Source organism: Gymnodraco acuticeps, unplaced genomic scaffold, assembly GCF_902827175.1.
Source record: "Gymnodraco acuticeps unplaced genomic scaffold, fGymAcu1.1, whole genome shotgun sequence".
In the NCBI taxonomy this organism is placed as follows: Eukaryota; Metazoa; Chordata; class Actinopteri; order Perciformes; family Bathydraconidae; genus Gymnodraco; species Gymnodraco acuticeps.
In genome coordinates, this window is record NW_022990905.1 from 18858 (window position 1) to 38579 (window position 19722).

The 19722-nt window shown below is 40.1% G+C and overlaps 2 protein-coding genes across 2 annotated transcripts in view; one reads left to right on the top strand and one right to left on the bottom strand.

Annotated features, from left to right (window-relative positions):
• LOC117557816 (centrosomal protein of 89 kDa-like) overlaps positions 1-19722 on the top strand; it is a gene marked incomplete at its 5' end in the record, with an annotated part of 113451 nt that overhangs the window by 16312 nt on the left and 77417 nt on the right. The gene's annotated exons all lie outside the window — the stretch shown is intronic.
• The window catches only part of zgc:165481 (uncharacterized protein LOC100073327 homolog), a 46549-nt gene that overhangs the window by 3639 nt on the left and 23188 nt on the right, over positions 1-19722 (bottom strand). The gene's annotated exons all lie outside the window — the stretch shown is intronic.

Consider the following 19722-nt stretch of genomic DNA (forward strand, 5'->3'; position numbering starts at 1 on the left):
CTTTTGTGCTACTGTACATAATTAAGGCCTGATATGAGAAAACTCCAACATCTGTTTTCTGGCAGAAATCCTCAATCATCATTCATAAGATCTAATGATCAGTGGTCCATGAAGCATTTATCCATAGTAAGCAAGCATGTATTCTATAATGTAGTATGTAACCGTTATTTTCATTGCCCACTCATATTTTGAGTTTAGAGTTTTATTACAATTTCCTCTTTTTGATCTTGCTTTCTCTAGCTTAATTTATGGTGAACTGGTTTTAAGCCTTTGAGAGTGAAACTGAATTCCACCGAGAGGAAATGCTACCGTCTTCCTGATTCATTATGGCCATGTGTGCAAATGTGCATTGTAGAGTGGAAACAAATCCTTTGGGTAATATGAAGATTCAATAGTTCAACCACATATTTGTGAGTGACTAATATGCAGGGCAGTGTACAGTAACATTAGACTGATGCATTTGTACATGCTTGTATGGGATACTATGTTGATAATGTGGGAATCTCCTGGTTAAAAATGTGTTTGATGCAGTAGTAAAAAGTAGATTGTTGGTTCAGTGGTGGTTTTGAGAGATGGTTGAACATGGAGCTTGGGTAGTTTCTATTGTAGTATCAACTCTAAAACCCCCCACTCATTACATTACATTACATTTAGCTGACGCTTTTATCCAAAGCGACTTACAATAAGTACGTTCGACCAACAAAATACAAACTTGAAGAAAACAGAATCATATAAGTACATCAGGGCTTCATAGAGCCAAAAACATTTCAAGTGCTACTCAGCTGGCTTTAGAATAAGCCAGTCCTTTATTAGTATATAAGTGCTTTGTTAATAGTTCTATCGCTCGAAGTGGAGTCGAAAGAGATGAGTTTTCAGTCTGCGCCGGAAGGTGTGTAAGCTATCTGCTACATTATGTAGTTCCAAAATGTGATGCCATGCACAAACACCCAAATAAAGCTTGCAGACTGCAAAGACAAGTAGAATAGGTAAAGCCCTTTATATCCTGGTGAAAAGGTTATCTAATTAGGGTTTAACAGGGAATATAACTGACCACATGAGCAACTCTACATAAACACAAATAGCAAAAATATAGAAGAAAATAACAAAAAGAACAATTCGAACTAAGGTCGATTACCCAATTACTATTAATAAAATGAGAACCATTGTTTTAAAACTTCACCCCATGACAATCTTTTGTTTTGAAGTGTTATAATAATGGTCATAAAGGACAGAAACACTGAGTTTATTCTCTGAGCTCAGTGAGTTTGCTGGTCCAATCATACAAAAGCTAAAGAAGGGCAAGACCAAATAAGAAAACAATAACCAATTTAATTCTGCACACAGTGACTAGATCAATTTCCACCACTTTCACATTTTCTTTCAAAAGATATCTGAGCCATGATGTGTTCTCTGATAACCCACTACAAGAGGCAAGGCGTGAAACCCTTTTAGTAAGTAAAGCAAAACAAACACGCTGTGGTTTTCTTGAAGAGTTAATTTGGCCTGGGAAATAGGTGGGATCATATAGAAAAAGGGCTGTTATTTTCCTATCACCAGACCAGTAAAAGATGTATCCTGATTCCTGACATCAATGTATTTTTCTACATGCTGTATTGAATTACATATTCATATTATGTATTATATATTTTTAACTAATTAATCATTGAATGAACTTTGTTACAATGTGACTTATATAAAGTCTCTAGATGCAGATCATGAATAGTCTCTTCCATCAAAGGCTATGTGGACGATCATGTTTGAGAGTGTGCGCCCTCACACCAGAGCTGGACGATATTGAACAAATTAAACATCACAATACTTTTGACCAAATACCTCAATATCGTTATTAGGGTTAGGGAGCAATTGGTGGCTCTATTCAAATGATTTACTTACAGCTTCCCAGTTCTTTGGCTCCCTTGCAAAACATTTTCACGGAAATTCAACCTTTCTTTTACTCTGAAGTATCCAGGTTCACTATTTTGTGCCTTAAATGTGCAACTTACAGTACTTGACTCATTAACGTCCGACAACCCTGCCAAACTTTTACGAATAGCTCTGAATTTTAAAATCAGAAACGGATTAAAAACCTACTATATGTTTTTTAAGTATTTTGCCTATACTTTGTCCAAATCCGTCTCCATTGAGGGGCATGTGAGAACAGGTACAAGTCTCATGGTGGTAAAGATAGGGCATTCAAAGACGTAAGCTACATTGCCTCTATTGTCCTATTGTGTTTATTACTGGATGTGGACATGTTTTGTCTCAGTGTGGTGGGAGGTCTTCATTGGGTCAGAACTATGTGCCCCCGGTGGATCCCAGTCCTGGCTTGAAATGTAGTTTGGGGCTGAGTTCTGGTTCTCTCAACGTATATATATATATACAGTGTACAGGGTTTCCCACACATAGACTATACTTGGGCGGGCCGCCCAGGTATATTAACGGCCGCCCAAGTATATTTCGCGACCCATTTAGTTTTTTTTTTTTTTTTTTTTATAACATTTTTTTAATGTTTTTTTTTTTTTATTCGTCCGTGACCACGACGCCATCTGCGATCGATTAACTTGTAGACAATGATCCCTCGCTCCCTTGCTCTGATCTCGCCTCCTTCTGGCCTGTTAAGTGGCCTGCCTCACACAGGGTGACTGGCTGTCCACATGATGTGGCCTGCCGACATGGCCACTGTCATACAGATCATAAATCAAAGCCCTTGATTGGTCTCTGTGTGTCATTCAAGCTCGGGATAACCTCAGCTCAGGTGAGGTAAAGGACTCTCTGAGTGTTTAGATAGTTAACTTAGTCTAAGTTCTCAGTGGGTCTCAAACGGTGTGGTCACCATTTATGTAAACACATATTTCCATTTGAGAGGGTAGTGATTGGTCTAATGGAGAGTGAGGTGGGCTGAAGATCGGAAGGCTGTGAGTTCAAATCCCGCCAGGAACACCACCACTAGTGTGCCCTTGAGTAAGGCACTTAGCCCTTAGTTACTCCAGGGAGAATGTCCCTGTAATCGGTCATTATAAGTCGCTTTGGATAAAAGCGTCAGCTAAATGAAATGTAATGTGATTAGTAAAATATGCATGAATAAATAAATAAAAAGTTAACTAGGTGAAAAAGGTAAGATACACTTTTAAAACTTGTTGAGAGAAAACTAGTCTTTGCTGCTGCCTCAAAGAGGAGCAGGGGGGAGAGGAGGGAGACAGGAGAGGCTGATTCAGGAGCACAGACACACACAACTATAAATGAACCAAAAATAAATTAACAAGTTTCAGTGTTTTTTTCATATTGGAAATGGTATGTTATTGGTTATGGCCATGATTTTATGATTATTGAAATGTATACAGTTCTGTTAAATATAGGTGTTTCCATAGATCTAGTCTCTTTATTTTCCCCTCAAAATGCACCAGATTGATGCATTTAACTCCAAAATAAAAAATAAAATCTTACCGGGGGGGGCATGCCCCTGGACCCCCCTAGAGGATTTGAGGTCCACCCCCACTAAAAATCACATGGATAGGTTCCTAAATACATTAATAAATACATTTATTTTTTTAAATAGTAACCCATTTCCATATGTTCATGTGTGGGTAGTAGATTTAAACTATAGGGCTATCATTATGGACCCTGCCTGTACCTGTTCGCTCTGCCATCGCGTGAAGGGTCTGCTAACAAGCGACCAACAGAAAGGTTAATGTTGTTGCACGTCACCTCAACCCCCCCCCCCCGCTACCACCACCCCCCAAAGTATATTTCAGATCTGTGGGAAACACTGGCAGTTAATGGACCAGCACCAGAGGCATTCCCATACACACAGGCGTTGGAGCTGTTCTTCATGAAATCCCAGAAGGATGAAGTGCTCTGACAAACAGTGCCATCTTTGCGCAAAATGATTATACCGGAATGAAAAGTCAATAAATAATGTTGTTAAAAACTTTTTTTTTTTTCGCGCACCCCCCCCCCCCCTTGCCACCACCTGCCCAAGTATATTTCATATCTGTGGGAAACACTGGTGTATATATTTTAATCAGCCCCTCGAACATGCTAGCAGTTTTTATTACTTTGGATATCTGCTCGGATTGTTCCCCTAGGACGGTCCATGTTTTTTTGTCAATGTTTGTATGGTTCAATAAAGGTTAAAAAGTTTACAGAAATTAGAAATCACTGAGTGCTTCCATTAGCTTTTTTTTTTTTTTAGCAGTTACCTCATTTGTGTTGTTACTTCTTACTTTACATCTTCATTTAGTCATTACAAAGTCCCCCTCCCATAAGGAAGATGCTATATAAAGAAAAGCCAGTCCTTCATTCATTCATGAACATGAAATATAGATTGAATAGGTGCATGTTGCACTGGAAATCGCCCAGCAGGTTCACTGTGACTTGCTGACTTTTAAATATTTCAGGCAGCAGTTGCGTTAAAAATCCTTCAGAAAAATGTAAAATATGTCAGAAATAACCAGCATCAATACCAGAATCTGCACGTCCTGTACAAATAAAAATGTTGCAAAGAAAGGGCACTGCACTGGGATTGTGCAGGACAAATTACAGCTCCCTGTTATGCAACATGAGCTTGGACCTGAAGTTCACAATTGAAAAACTGTCAATAATCTATGCAGTTGCCAGAAATGTGAATTACATTTTTCCAGTAAATCCTATGATTATCAAGTTCACAACAAACTGTATACAAACCAAATCAAACTTTTGTATGTCAACCTCTCAATCAAATGTTCTTCACCATATGTCAGCAATTTATCATTAATATTTTAAAAAGCAAATACCAAATAAATGATGACTGTCAACAACAAAGAGGAAATAGGAAATTAGGATAAAGGGAGAGGTAATATATGCAACTAAAGTCATCACCTGGAATTGAGTGGGGATAATAATAATAATAATAATAATAATAATAATAATAATAATAATAATACGTTTATTTAGTGTAGCAGCTTTCACAGAAATAAAATTCACAATGTGCTTCACAAGAAAGAACAAAAGTAAAAATGAAGACCACAGAAACATGAATACAATAACAACATGAGGCAGAAATTAAGGTTAACATAAAAACAAAACACAGACCACATAGAGTCCCGAAAGGAACAAACATAAGAACATAACACAATAGATCTTGCAATTCTGTAACCACTTTGCTATAGAGACGTTTAAGTAAGGATGCACATTATCCCGCTTATTACATGGCCACATTCTCAACAAAGTAACGATATGACTCCCAATATTAATTGAAATGCTTTTATGGATTTAGAAAATGATTTTATTGATTTAAAAAATAGTTGTATTTATTTAAATTGACATGCATCCGCTAAGAAAAATAGTCCGTTGTTACTGTTTGAACTAACGTAGCAACGGCAGGAACTGCTTCGATAGCGTTTTTGAGGAGCTTTTTGATTACAGATTTGAAAACATCGTTGCTTGCTTTAAAAGTAGCACAATTCATTATGTCAAACCTTGGAAAGTATCTAGATATCCCTGCCCTAATGCCAGAGGAACTGCACACTGAATATGTGTCGCCGTTTGATGTCTATGTCTGGACCGCTGCGTAAAAAGGAGGGTTTCTGCCCCGTTACTTCTCCGCTGTTTTCTTGTCGCTCTTGTCTTGTCAGTTCGGTCAAACTGTATATGTAGAGGAAACTTCTGTGTAGCTATACAGTGGGAGTCACCGACTCAGGAAGGAGACACGGTAGGAGCAGTAGCTTTGATGTCAAACACATGATGGTTTATTTGGAGTTAACGGCCGGAGGATTCACATCACAAGTCCAAGAGTCAGAGGTTCTGACTTCACGGTAGAGTTGCCACGTCAATTCTGGAGAGCCTCTCTCTTGCCAGCCCATCTAACTGGTTTTGCAGAGAGTAAACAACATATTTGAGGAGATAGCCTAAACAATGTGGGAACACTGAGCTACTTGCGTCGGACACTTATGACCTCGAAGATTTCACCTTGGAGTCCACAAATACAGAGAAGGAAGTGTCCCAGTGTACCCACAACACAGACCATCTGTGACCCAGTATTGACCGGTCACAGAATGGGAACAATAACATTATTGGCTAAGCAGCCTGTGTCCTTAAAGAAGGTAAACAGACATCAAGGTTTGTCCTGTATGCTACAAATTGGCGTCTATGATAATTATTTCCATAACAGTATACAGTTAAATCGAACGGACTTGTTTGTGCAGATGTGAGCGTCCTTAACAACGGTCAATAAGTGCTTGACAGCGGTCTGTCTGTTCTGGATTAACAACGTGTCACGTGTTCTGAATTGACCAATCAGAATCGAGTATTCAACTAAGCTATGTAATAATGTATTTTTGACACTTCAAATAATTGTTATTAGCTTCTGATCGTAGAGCTAAACCCTGGTGTTTGAGTTGAGTTATAATAAGCCAAGTGTGCAGTTTTTACGTTCACGATCAGCAAGGGGGAACCTCTCTTTGTGGAAATCTATTAATCACCACAGGCTATTCCATCACTACGCAACCATTTGCGGAGATGGATGTTGTCTCCTGGGAAAACACACATTTCCACCGGGCTGCTCTGGTTCAACAACTAAACATAGTTGTACATTCTTTATCTGCTGCCATATTCTTAATTTCTGAACCTTGAAATTGCTTTGAGGCTTCGTGTTGAAAGGTTTATGAACACAATCCGCATCCTACCCATGAGGAATCACTCTCGTACTGCCACGGAAAACAAATCTTAAATCAGAATAGTGTAGCCTATAGGGAACAACAATTGAACACAAGGCATTTTTTAGGTTGTTCATAGTTCTCTGAAAGTATATTTTCAAGCTTGAATTTTTCAATATGCTTGCGACCATATTGTTCAATACAGGCAGATGGAATCTAATTGGTGTTAAATAGACTGCAGCTGATAACCAATGGAGTGATTGAGTGGTTGATTAGCAAATAATTTACCTTGAGTCCCAGCAATATGATAAAACCCACAGCAAATTGAAGCAATGTGTTTAAAAATACTACATTTATAGCCTTCAAATGTATGCATTTATATTTTAATGTAGTACAACATCTGCCCAGTGTTGCGTTACACATGTATGAATATGTGTTGTTATGTACTACTTAACAATCTTCTCTCCGGTTGACTGAATTATTGAAAAATCGACTGACTAATTAGTTTGTCTCCAAGAAAAATATGAGTCATGAGTAGGTGGACTGAAGCTGACCTTAAAGATGGGGTTTGTAATTTATTTCAGAAACACTTTTTGTTATATTCCATGGAATGCTCTTAACATCCCGATAGCAATGAATATATGAAATGCTTTGACAATAAATACATAAAAAAATGTCATCTCTGGAAGCCGTAGCGCTGTAAAAAGCACGACCAATCATCTGAGCCGGCCCGGCTAAAGTAACTGGATGGCCTACCTGCCTGTCAGACTTCCATCTGTGCACAAACTTATCTCGTGCCCTCATTGGTCATGTGCGCGTTCGTGTGTGTTGGAGGAGGGGCTCTGTAAGGAAGTCTGAAGGAAGAGGCAGATTTTTTCCGGTTGTGTACTTTCAAATTCTAGCGCATTCGAGCTGGTTTCTCCAAAATTACATACCCCACCTTTAAGAAACTGATTGGAGTAGAGCCTTGATGCTGGAATGGATGAAATTGTGTTTTTGCTCTCCAAGGTAATTATGAATCCAGTTACATCTTCCTGAAGCATACGTCTGAGTTATTCCATTAATCTATGGAAACACTTGGGAGACTGGAATTGGACTTTTCATATGGCATGTTGAGATTGGCTTTGCAAGGGTTGAGGAGGCTACCAGTGTACTTGAGCAAGATACAGATGTCCATCTTAAATAATTATGTTGGATGCACATAGAAACATCTTGAGTTAGCCTGTTGTCTAGGTTGCAAATTGCACTTACAGTAATCAGTAATGCGAACTGTAGTCCTCTATGCAATCAATCTTTTTCACTATGGCTCACTGGGCTGTGAAATTAACTAGCAATGTCCTTCATTCTTACATGACAAAGAAACACAAGCACAATTTCATAACATGGCACAAGAAAAACAAGAATAAAGTAATTCTGAATAAATGGAGCCTTTTCCTTGATTATGAGATGTCACTACAATCTTAAAACATAAACAAGCCATTACAATTTACTGAACAAATAATACCATCTGAAAACAGTTGTGGAATCTTGTACTAGATATTGAAGGATATGCCTACCATGTCACTAACTGGAGTGGAACTACCTTGGGATTCATCAGTTGTGTAACTGCCAACTAGCAGACATCCAGCATATGCTCAAATGTGCATTGTCTGTTTCCTCATTTAATCAGAAGCTAATTTCCCACAAGCAGTTAGAACAAGATGGTCCTCCAAAGAGGAACAACATCAGTTCAGTCAGACAACTCACGTGTTGCAATGTAAACGCAGCAGCAGGGCACGGACGCGGCAGCAGTTGACTGCCTAACTAGCTCGCAGGCTTCGCCCCATTTGTGCCCCAAAACAACCTACCGTATTTTCCGGACTATAAGTCGCGCTTTTTTTAGCTGTCTGGCTGGTCCTGCGACTTATACTCCGAAGCGATTTATATATTGTATTTTGTCTGACTGCGTTCAAACTACGGGCAAGAGATGGCACTGTTTACAATCGTAACAACTGACAACTGCTGTACCACCGAAAAATAAAAAAGGCACGGCAACCGGGAGGATGTGTCATGAAACTTTCAGGATGTTTTGGGATGGATCAACACAGCATGGGCTTCAGTGACGACCGACACCATCCTGTCGGGATTCAGAAAGGCCGTCTAATCGGAGCTGATTTGATGGTGAGTCTGACGACAGCCCGGAGCAGGACATGCTGCTTCATCTTCCAACAAAGTTGGCGGAATTGTTTAACAGCGACACAGAAGACTTCAGTGGATAAATGCGACCTATACACCGAAGCGACTTATATGTTTTTTTTCTCTCAACAATACACTTTTTGATAAGAGCGACTTATTATATAGGTGTGATTTATAGTCCGGAAAATACGGTATGTTCAGATCAGGCAACAAATCCCTCCCGTCGCCATATTAACTTAAAGGTCTCCTATCATGCAAAATGCACTTTTTTACGTCTTTTTATAAATAAATATGTGTCCCCAGTGTGTCAGGGAACTCACAAAGTGTCAGAAAACAAAGCCCTCTCTCTTTTCCTCCGTACCCAAATCTCTAAAAACGGAGGTACAATGGAGCTGATCCAGATTTGCTGCGGTCATGACGTAATATCGGAAATGTGGGCTGGCTTTACGCCCACGGCCCTATCAGAAACGTTGCTATCAGAAACAATGCATGATGTGTTTTGGAAGTTAAATGGTCTGTGTTTACATTAGCAAGCATTGCTAACACTCAGAACTAACCTGTACTGGAGAGAGTATGTGTAAAAAATCAGGATATAAAAAGGTACTCCCCTACCTTGTGGTAAACCCACAAGAGAAAAAGCATTTGAGCTCCATACTGTTTCAGAAATAATCCTTGAAGTGGTTTTGAACATGATATGGCGTTTAATCACGGCAGCATTTAGCTGTATCTGCGTAGAATTCTCCCTCTTTTTTTCTTTTTTTTTAAAGCTTTATACCCCGAATCAGCACTTTAGTAACAGGGCTGAAATAGAGGGGTATGAGGCATGGCTAGAATGGGTGATCTGTTGGTTATTTTGAGCAAAACACTTCATAGACATGTTTTTTATATATATTTTTATATATCTGAGACCTATAATATATTCCTAAAAATAGCATGATAGGAGACCTTTTAATACAATTTTGTGATAGGATCCCACTAGCCATGATGCCAAAGTCATTCATTTAGATCTGAACCACACAGTATCGTTCTTGCATATTGCACAATTTTTACGATGTTATCTGGACAAAATGTGTCCACAGACATATAGAAGGCGAAGTAATCAATGCGCCTTCTGTGATAGTTACTGCAAGAGTATTGTTTTATGACATGATGACAAACACGTACAGACTAATAAGCTGAAACATGATACCAGCTGTTAGGGCTGGTAATAATGTGATAGGGATGACAGATGAGCGATATGTCATTCTCAAAGGCAGTAACTTAGTTTATCATTCAAATTGTAAGATCTGTTTTCTAGAACTTTACTGTATGTACTTTTGAGCCTGATCTATTATAGGAAATCTATCCAGTCACATTTTCCAATGGGGAAAATCAATATTACTTTGAATTATTCTACAAACTGCTATCAGTAACCAGTCAATACGTTTATTTTTGGCAAAAAGTGCTTTGATCAACATATTTTGTAGTGTAATGGAAATCACTTTGATCGCCAAGATAAAAGCAAAGTCAAAGCTATGTTTTACAGCTACAGTAGTCTAAACGCGCCAGACACTCTGTTAGATCTGCAACTTTACAGCAAGAATTGCCAACAGTCAATATTCTGCAGAGATCTTGTCAAGTCGAAATAGATGAAAATAGTGGACTGCTCTGGTAAAATACCCTTTAAGTTTTCAGTGTGTGCGTGTTTGTCTTGCATTTGGTTTGATCTCCTTTTTATATATGGCAGGAAAGATGGGACACTTATCGTTCCCATCATTATTCCCTTCTCCCCTGTCCCCTCGTCTCTGCTCTTTCAGTGTGGATGGTTGATGATAGCTTTGACCTTTTCTGTCAGAAATTGTGCTTGGTGATGCCTCTCTGAATTATGCCATTGATCCTGAGGATTATGTTCATGCTGATGTTTGCAGATATTTTAACCGTATTCACAACAATAAGGCATTGACACAGAATTCCATCCATCTTCTCCCGCTTATCCGTGGTCGGGACACATAATTGCTTTTGGTAAAATTCCTTAATTTAAGGAAAATAAATACAATTCATGTTGAAATACACAGAATAAGCTTGAACCGTACTGTATACGGCAGGGTTCCTCATTGCGCGGCTCGCCAAGCTTTTATTGGTGACTCGTCGCATGGCAGTAGGCTAAACAAAGTCAATAGGAGTGGCTCTCCTATTGACTTTGTCCTATCAATGTGGCTCACATGTACAAAATAGTGAAGACCACTGGTATACGGGATCCATTGAATAACAGCAGTTGTTTGCATGTTTCCAATAATATTTATCGATTTGATTGAATAGCCATTTAAGTTTGTATTATACTTATACAAGGTGTTACATCCCGACTAGGGGAAGAGGAAAGCAACATACACCAGTTGGAATTGGTAATAGTTATAAATAGTTGTATTGTATAGCACAGCAGGATAACAAAATGGCAGGCAAGCAGCCTGGAACAAACAAAAGGCCACAAAAGCACCGGTTTAAATAACAAACAAAAGTGGCCACAAGGGCGCAAGTTTAAATGGGCAACCAAACAAAGAGAGGACTCTAATAAGTGAGCCTACTTAAATACAAAGGAATATACATAACTAAACTAAATAACCCTCACTATCGCAGTGGTACAAACTAATGAAAAGGAGGCTGTAAGAAAACACAGCTAAACTAAATAACTACAGTCAACGTAAAGGCTAAGATACTCTAGTCACATCTAATCATATCAACACTCAGGGCCGGCCCTTGGCATAGGCAGTATAGGCGAATGCTAAGGGCGCATCAACCCATGGGGGGCGCCAAAAATAAATAAATAAAAAGTTAGAAATTAAAAATAGATATTTCTTTTTATTTCATAACAACACAATTTCCCGATTTTGGATCAACAAAGTACATATTATTATCTTATACTGACAGAACTACACCTATATTACAGCGCCCATAAACTATGGCACACCCTCCTCCCCCAAAATCAAGTTGAACTGCGCCAGCCCCAGTAAAAACCAGAGGTTTATGTGAAATAGTTCTTTTTTTGAAATAATGGTTTTAGTGTGCAATTATAGGTTTTAATTTTGTATTAGTGTTAATTTAAAAATAACTCAAACTCCCAAAAAACGTATACAGCTTCTTTGTGCTTTTATTAACATTGGAATTTACTGTGTAAGCAGCCGCGGGGGCGAGAGCTTTAGAGAGCTCTCTCCTGAAAGACTGAGCAGCTCTGATAACCTCAGCTCAGTGAGGCACACCTTTATATGTTCATTATAGTTGTAAAAAAAGAAGACAATAGATGAAAAACAGGTATAAAATACTATATGACAGTAAAATAAAGTTGTTATTAATAAACAAGAATACAGTTCTGTTTCATATGGGTGTTGAGAGATGTATCCATAGATTTCCTAATGTTGCTCTCAAAGTGCACCAGATTGACGCTTTTAACTTAACTTTAAATAATAATAATCTTCCCGGGGGAGCATGCCCCCCCGGACCCCCCTAGAAGAGGTTAGGTTCCCCCCCACTTAAATCATGTTCACATGGATAGGATACTAAATACAGTTGCACACATCTTTTGTCCATATCTTTCTGTTTTGGTGGTCATGCCACAACCGTGGGGGGGGGGGGGGCGCCAGCTAAAATCTTGCGGACCAATGACCTCAGGGCAACCGCACAGCTCATTTACATATATCACAGGTTAACACAATTAAGACGACCAGGAAGACAGCAGCCGTAACACAAGGATTCACATAAAAAGTACACCATGAGGAGTACTTTCAACTATAATAATTATGTTATGGTAATCATTAAAATATTATTGGAATACTACAGTAAAAGATAAATCAACGGAGCTTTTCATTCAATTGGGTTAGGGTAATTAGGGTGAGGGCTCAGTAGTACTCAGCTATGATGGCAAAATGGGTCAGTACATGTACTTCATTGAGTTGACTGGTACATTTATCTGAAAAAATGTTTAACTATTAAAAAGACCTGTGTACAACTAAAATGATCCGTCCGATATTGATGCTATTCTGTCAGTAATACAGTTGTAAAAGTGTATTTCATATAAAGCAGTAATTTCTGTGTGTCTGGGGATGTGGCTCAGTTTTGGAAGCTCCCAGCCATATAAATTATGCAGGCATGCATAAGAGAGCAAGGCAGGTAGAACAGCGGAAACATCACAATATATAAATGTATTGAACAAAAGGGTTGAATTAGTAAACATTCTTTATCGATGTAAGGTTAAACTGCATGTGTCAATAGGGCATTTTAGGTGTATAATAGATAGATAGATCTTTAATTTGTCATTGTACAGGTACAACGAAATTACAATGAACTCAAGGTGCCAACACGCAACAAGACAATATGAAAACAGCAAGAAACTATAAAAACAAGAAATGGGACTTAAATAGACATGATAGGGAATATGTACATAAATAAATAATAAATTAAATTGCACGATTCCCCTCGTATTGCACGGAAGGCTTATATAATTTAAATATTAGCAGCGTTTAGTGCACATATGGCCCTGGGGAAAAAAACTGAATTTGAGTCCGTTTGTCCGGGAAGAAATGGTACAGAAGCGCCTGCCTGAGCGCAGCCGTACAAAGTGCTTGTTACCCGGGTGGTGTGGATCCTTGAGGATTTTGACTGCCTTCTTAAGGCAACGAGAGCTGTACAGTACCTCCAGGGAGGGGAGGGGGCAACCGATGATCTTCTGGGCCGAGTTGATGACCCTTTGGAGCGCACCCCTCTCTGCGGCTGTGCAGCTGAGGAACCACACGCAGATGCAGTAGGTGAGGATGCTCTCCACGGCGCAGAGATAGAAGGACACAAGCAGGTCCTGTCTGAGGTGGTAATTCCTGAGTATTCTCAGGAAGTAGAGTCTCTGCTGCGCCTTCTTGACGGTTGCCGTGGTGTTGGTCCTCCAGGACAGGTCCTCCGCCAGGTGAACACCCAGGAATTTGATCACTGAGACTCTCTCCACACAGCCTCCATTAATGTACAGGGGCTGCATGTCGGTCTTCTTCCTCCTAAAGTCAATGATCATTTCCTGGGTTTTCAGCTTGTTCAGCTGCAGGTTGTTTACTTTACACAACGCTAACAGTTGCTCCACCTCGTCCATGTACACGGTCACGTCACCCCCTGAGATGCAGCCCACCACGGTGGTATCATCAGTGAACTTTATGATGGAGTTGCTGGTGTGGGCGGGGACAAGATCATAGGTGTAGAGGGCGTATAGTGCTAGGGGGCTCAGCACGCAGCCCTGTGGTGACCCGGTGCTGAGACTGAGGGACGTGGAGGTGTGGGTGCCTATCCTCACTCTCTGGGGGTGATCAGACAGGAAGTCCTTAATCCATAAACACAAGGAATGGGATACTCCCAGGACTGATAGCTTGGTCACCAGTAGGGCTGCAACAAACGACTAATTTGATAATCGATTAATCTATCGATTAATGAAACGATTAATCGACTATTCAGACTATTACTGTATGCCTTGCACAATTTCTCAAACGCTCTTATTTAGCCATCAACTTTTAGATTTAGCTTGAGGTTGTTTTAGGCATGTGGAAACTAACAATGAAGACAATAAAGATGAATACTTGATTCAAAAATACATATATTATTAAATTAACTAAACACATTTTGAACAAAATTAACATTGCTTTTTATTTAAATTAAATAAATAATATTTCACATCAAAAGAAACAACAGTGTCGTATTAAAACAAATTAAACAAATCGTATTAAATAATGTGATCACAGAACTGTAAACAGAATAGCTGAAACTTTTACTAAATAAATAACTCTGTTACCTCTAATCATTAACCCATGTTTGTATAATGTAGTTAACTCCGTGTGTTGCTGCTAGCATACATAACACCTGACGTGGAAACGTTACTCGCGGATGGTGCTACAGAGCTGCTAGAAAACGGTGCATTTCTCCGTCTGAATGTGGAGCACTTTTGCTAAATGTTTAGACAAATTGCTCGTGTTACCGCCCTTACATGCTAAACTCTTATTGCACTTTTGGCAACGAGCACTGTCCACATCGAGACGGGTAAAATGTAACCACACCTCGGAGCGCGTTCTCTCAGCCATCTCCGCAGTGTGTTGCTGCATGTAGCAGCTGCGTGTGTGTGTAAACTGCCCCGCCCCCTCGCACACAGACGGGGGAGAGAAAGATCTCTCTTCTGGATTGGAAAAATCGAAAATACATCATAGACACTTTTTTTTGTCTTTTTGCATATTAAAAACGAGTTGGCGACACTAAGACTGCGATATAATGCTTATGTAGCAATAATACATGACCTGTATTTTTTAAATGTCTCCGGTACCGATAAACACCAATAACGTTGGAGTTTAACGGCGCGTAAAACACACGTGATGACGTCACCAACGAATCGACAACTGAATTAGTTGGCAACTAATTTGGTAATCGATTTTAATCGATTAAGTCGATTAGTTGTTGCACCCCTAGTCACCAGTCTGTCAGGGAGGATGGTATTAAATGCCGAGCTGAAGTCCACGAAGAGCATCCGTGCGTAGCTCCCCCTACTCTCCAGTTGAGACAGGGTAGAGTGGAGAGCTGTGGCGATGGCGTCCTCCGTGGACCACGCCCTGTAGGCGAACTGGTGGGAGTCCAGACCGGGAAGGAGAGATGAGATGATGTGGGGACGGACCACCTTCTCAAAAACTTTAGCGGGGGTGGAGGTGAGTGCCACTGGACGGTAGTCATTTAGGCAGCCAATGTTGTTCTTTTTCGGCACCGGGATGATTGTGGATGTTTTCAGGCAGGATGGGACGATGGCCTGGGACAGGGACTGGTTGAAGATCTTGGTGAAGATCCCGCCAGCTGGTCAGCGCAGTCTCTCAGCACCCGTCCCAAGACTCCGTCCGGCCCCGCTGCTTTCCTCGGGTTCACTGCCTTCAGTGTGCGTCTCACCTCGTGCTCCGTGAGGATGAGGCTGCTGAGGGCAGGTGGGTGCCCTCACCCGCCCGGCGCCTCACACAACTAAAGTTGCGTCAAATATAATTTACATTTGATCTAATCGCCGAAATAATCTGCGGTCGCAAGCTGTTATGTGCCATCATGACGCGCATGGTGTTATTTTTTAATATATGAAGCGCGAGCTGTGTGCTCGAGTCTTCCTGCCTGTCGGCTGAACTCTGCTGCTCCGGGATGAGGGTCAGCTACATTAGCTACGGTGCGTTTGTTAACTAGACCCTCCAGAAAAACGCGGGCAAAAATCCTTGATTATGCGGGCTAAAATCCTTGATTATGCGATCAAACATGCGGGGTTTTATGTGATTTTATGCGGTGAAATTGCGGGAAGTTGCGAAATATGCGGAAAAAATAAATATTGGGCTGTCTTATTTATGTATTCTCTCTCACACACAACCTGCCACTAACGTTAAACCCCTTTACTATTCAATTAAACACATTCAATGTTTATTTATTGTAAAAGCAATTGGGCTATTTTAATCTCACTTACACACACACACACACACACTTCTCCGCCTCATTCTGTTTTCATTTACTCGTTCGTTATCTGACCAGCTTCAATCTTGTAGGCTACTCACTTCGTTTCTTGTAGCCCTCGAAAGGGTTTTGGAGGTTGATGCCTCGGTGAACGTGAGTTGTTTGGCTTTCTTCTCCGCAGCAGCAGAACGCATTTTCGAATGTTTGAATGAATCAAAGTGGTCGTCACCGTCGATGTTCTCTTATGCTCCAACACACAGTTGCACGGGGTGCAGAATAGTTTCCCCCCACTTTCATGCAAGACATCGGGGTACTGCTTTGGGGTGCAGAATAGTTTCCCCCCACTTTCATGCAAGACATCGGGGTACTGCTTTGCCCGGTCTTTAGCAGAAATGTTCGTCGGTAAATGAGATGGATTAGATTTTTTCATCTTGGTGAAGAGAAACTCTCGTGTGAGCTCCACACGTTCACTCTACGGTGTTGTTTACCTTCTGTGATGCGCGAGCTGATGACGTCGCGCATCATTATCACTTCACGTCAAGACGAGTTTAACTTTTTTTTCCCCCTCAATTTTGTGTGGAAAAATGCGGGGGGGATTATGCGGCCTTTGATAAATATGCGGCTTTTTAAAAATCTGCGCCAATTTTGCTGATTATGCGGTAAATTCTGCGATCGCAGAATCGCGTTTTTCTGGAGGGTCTAGTTAACTGTGCGGAGTCACTGTGGCACAGACTGCACCGCTGGTGAACAGCTGTTAGAAGGGGGTGTTCACACTGTATATATAAATGGACGCAGGGTCCGTGACGTCACCCATAGGATTCTGCAGTTGCCGTGAAGCCCTTAGTAGGCGGAGTCGGCCACTAACGGCTCAACAGTGACGTCAGAGTTCAACTCCCGCCTTCTCCAGCCTGCTCCAAATAAGGGCAAAGAGGCGGAGCCGAGGCGGGACCTGCTGCCACCGAGCTGGAAGCTCCAGAGCTAGCTGAAGCTACCAAGCTAAGCTAACATGCTCTTGGATGTTCTTCTTGGCCCTCAGATAAGGAGAAAATGTCGTGTCTTTCAGGCATGTCCTTTCCTAACAAAAATGACAGGAAACATAAAACATATTATTGCCGAACAAGTGTGTTATTTATGAAAGCGGGGTGTTTGTGTGTTTAGGGGCTGTAGATATAATTATTTTGTAATTGTAATGTTTTTTTTTTATTTCAACAATGAGCTACAAAGACAATCAGATTATGAATGAACAGTATAAAGTTCATCAACATTGAAATATATGTTATTATCAAAATAATATTTAACTGTTATCAAAACGTAGTGCAGCTGTAGAAGCTTGCTCTGTTGTCTCACTGAAAGAATAACTTTTACCACGTTTTTTACAGACAATATTGAGAGATAAATAGTAGCAGTTCTCACTGTGTTAAATATCTTTGCCTTCAATACATTAAATTAGAAAGCTGACAAAGTCATATTGCTAAATATCTAAATGTAACTTTTTGCATGGAAAAAACCCTCAACTTAACTGATGTGTAGGTGATCTAGTATTTAGTATTGTTTAATGGAATGTATATCAGTGTATTAAAGTCAATACTTCATTCATTTAAACCAATATCTTTCTTGATTCTTTGTACAGTATGAAAAAAGAGTATTTGTACCTGTGCTGAAGTTCACTGCTGTGAGGAGTCCAGTTCTGTCTCTCACTCTCTGGTCCAGCCTGTCTGCATCACCTGGACACCTTAAACAAACAGATATATATGTAAAGTACCATGTGTACAAAGAATATAACTGATTCTCTTCTGTTGAACATGTTGGATTGTGTATTGTCCGAGTCAGAATCCTTTTTATTTTACAGTAACTTTGGAAGTTGTGTTACCAATGCTTACTGTTTATTTGATACCCATTTGGTAATGAAATTAATAAAAACAACAAGGTTTGGGTTCGTTCTTCAGATGACTGTGACGTTAACGTGTAAGCTCGATAATGAACTCCAGCTCAACCAACCATATTGTAATATCTAAGTAATCATCTTGAAATATTACATTAATAATTGTAATATACACACATCTTATTGTGAGGTTGATTTTACATACACTACTTCGACATTAGCTTGTCTACATACTTGAGCATAGCCAATTTAAATTAACCTTAGATGCATACAGTTCTACCTACATAATAAAATATCTCTAAGTTACAAGGATGTAACCTTATTTTATCAACCTCAAACAGAAGCCGTATTATCCCACTTAACGCTTGTCTATTTCGTTTTAACCTTTATATATACAGTCTATGATTTTAACTTGGAGGCTACGATTACAATCGTTAGCACCGATGTAGCTATCACTAGCTTACATGCTAACCCAAGCCTTACCATTCGTACGTAGCTGATTACAATTATTAACACATAAATAAAGCACTCGAATTTCACTTACCGCATTCATGCACCGTCTGTTTTCACCGCAGAGCGAGTCACAATAGTCCGATAAATAAGCATGAAGAACAAACAACCACGGCCGGCTTCAAGTTGTGTTTCCTGGATGAGCTGAGCAGGCAGAGTCCCTGTAGCTAGCTTCACGGAGCAGCTAGCAGAGAGACAAGAAGCTAACAGCGGCAGGCACTTGACAGAGCCGTCACTCAATGTGACCACGCCCTAATCTATGCAAACACTTTTAGACCTAATATAAATAAAAGGGTCGCGTTAGAAAACAATTCACTCACAGATCCATAATCATGAAGGTGGAATCTAACTATATCGATAATAAAAAGTATGGAGCCAGGGGTAGAAACATGTTTTTTTCTGCTGTAAAGTTGGGCATTTTAACATGGGGGTCTTTGGAAATTGCTCCTTTCTGCAGCCATCGCCTATCGGCCAATATATGAACTGCAGTGTGTGGCACTTCCGTATTGGCTTCCCGGCTCTACCCCCCATGGATGTATAATAAGAACGCTCTACCCCACAGTTTGCCGCTTGGGTGTTCAGAGCAGAGCGGGAGAGCGTGATGTGAACTGAAAGGTTTTTCTGTCGCAATATCATTTAAGGAATCGTTGAGCTAGCTAGCTAGCTAGCATACATTGTCACTATCTGCTAACGTTAGCTTTAGCCTTCGTTTTCTAATAGTTTTTTTCATAGGCTATAAACGGAGGTGGTATACGTTTAGATATTGTGCGAGATTAAAAGTAGAAGTACTCAGATCTTGTACTTTAGTAGAAGTACTCAGATGTTGTTCTTAAAAGTAGAAGTACTCAGATCTTGTACTTGAGTAAAAGTAGAATTACTCAGGTCTTGTACTTGAGTAAAAGTAGAAGTACTCAGGTCTTGTACTTGAGTAAAAGTAGAAGTACTCAGATCTTGTACTTGAGTTAAAGTAGAAGTACTCAGATAAGTAAAAGTAGAAGTACTCAGATCTTGTACTCGAGTAGAAGTACTCAGATCTTGTACTTTAGTAGAAGTACTCAGATC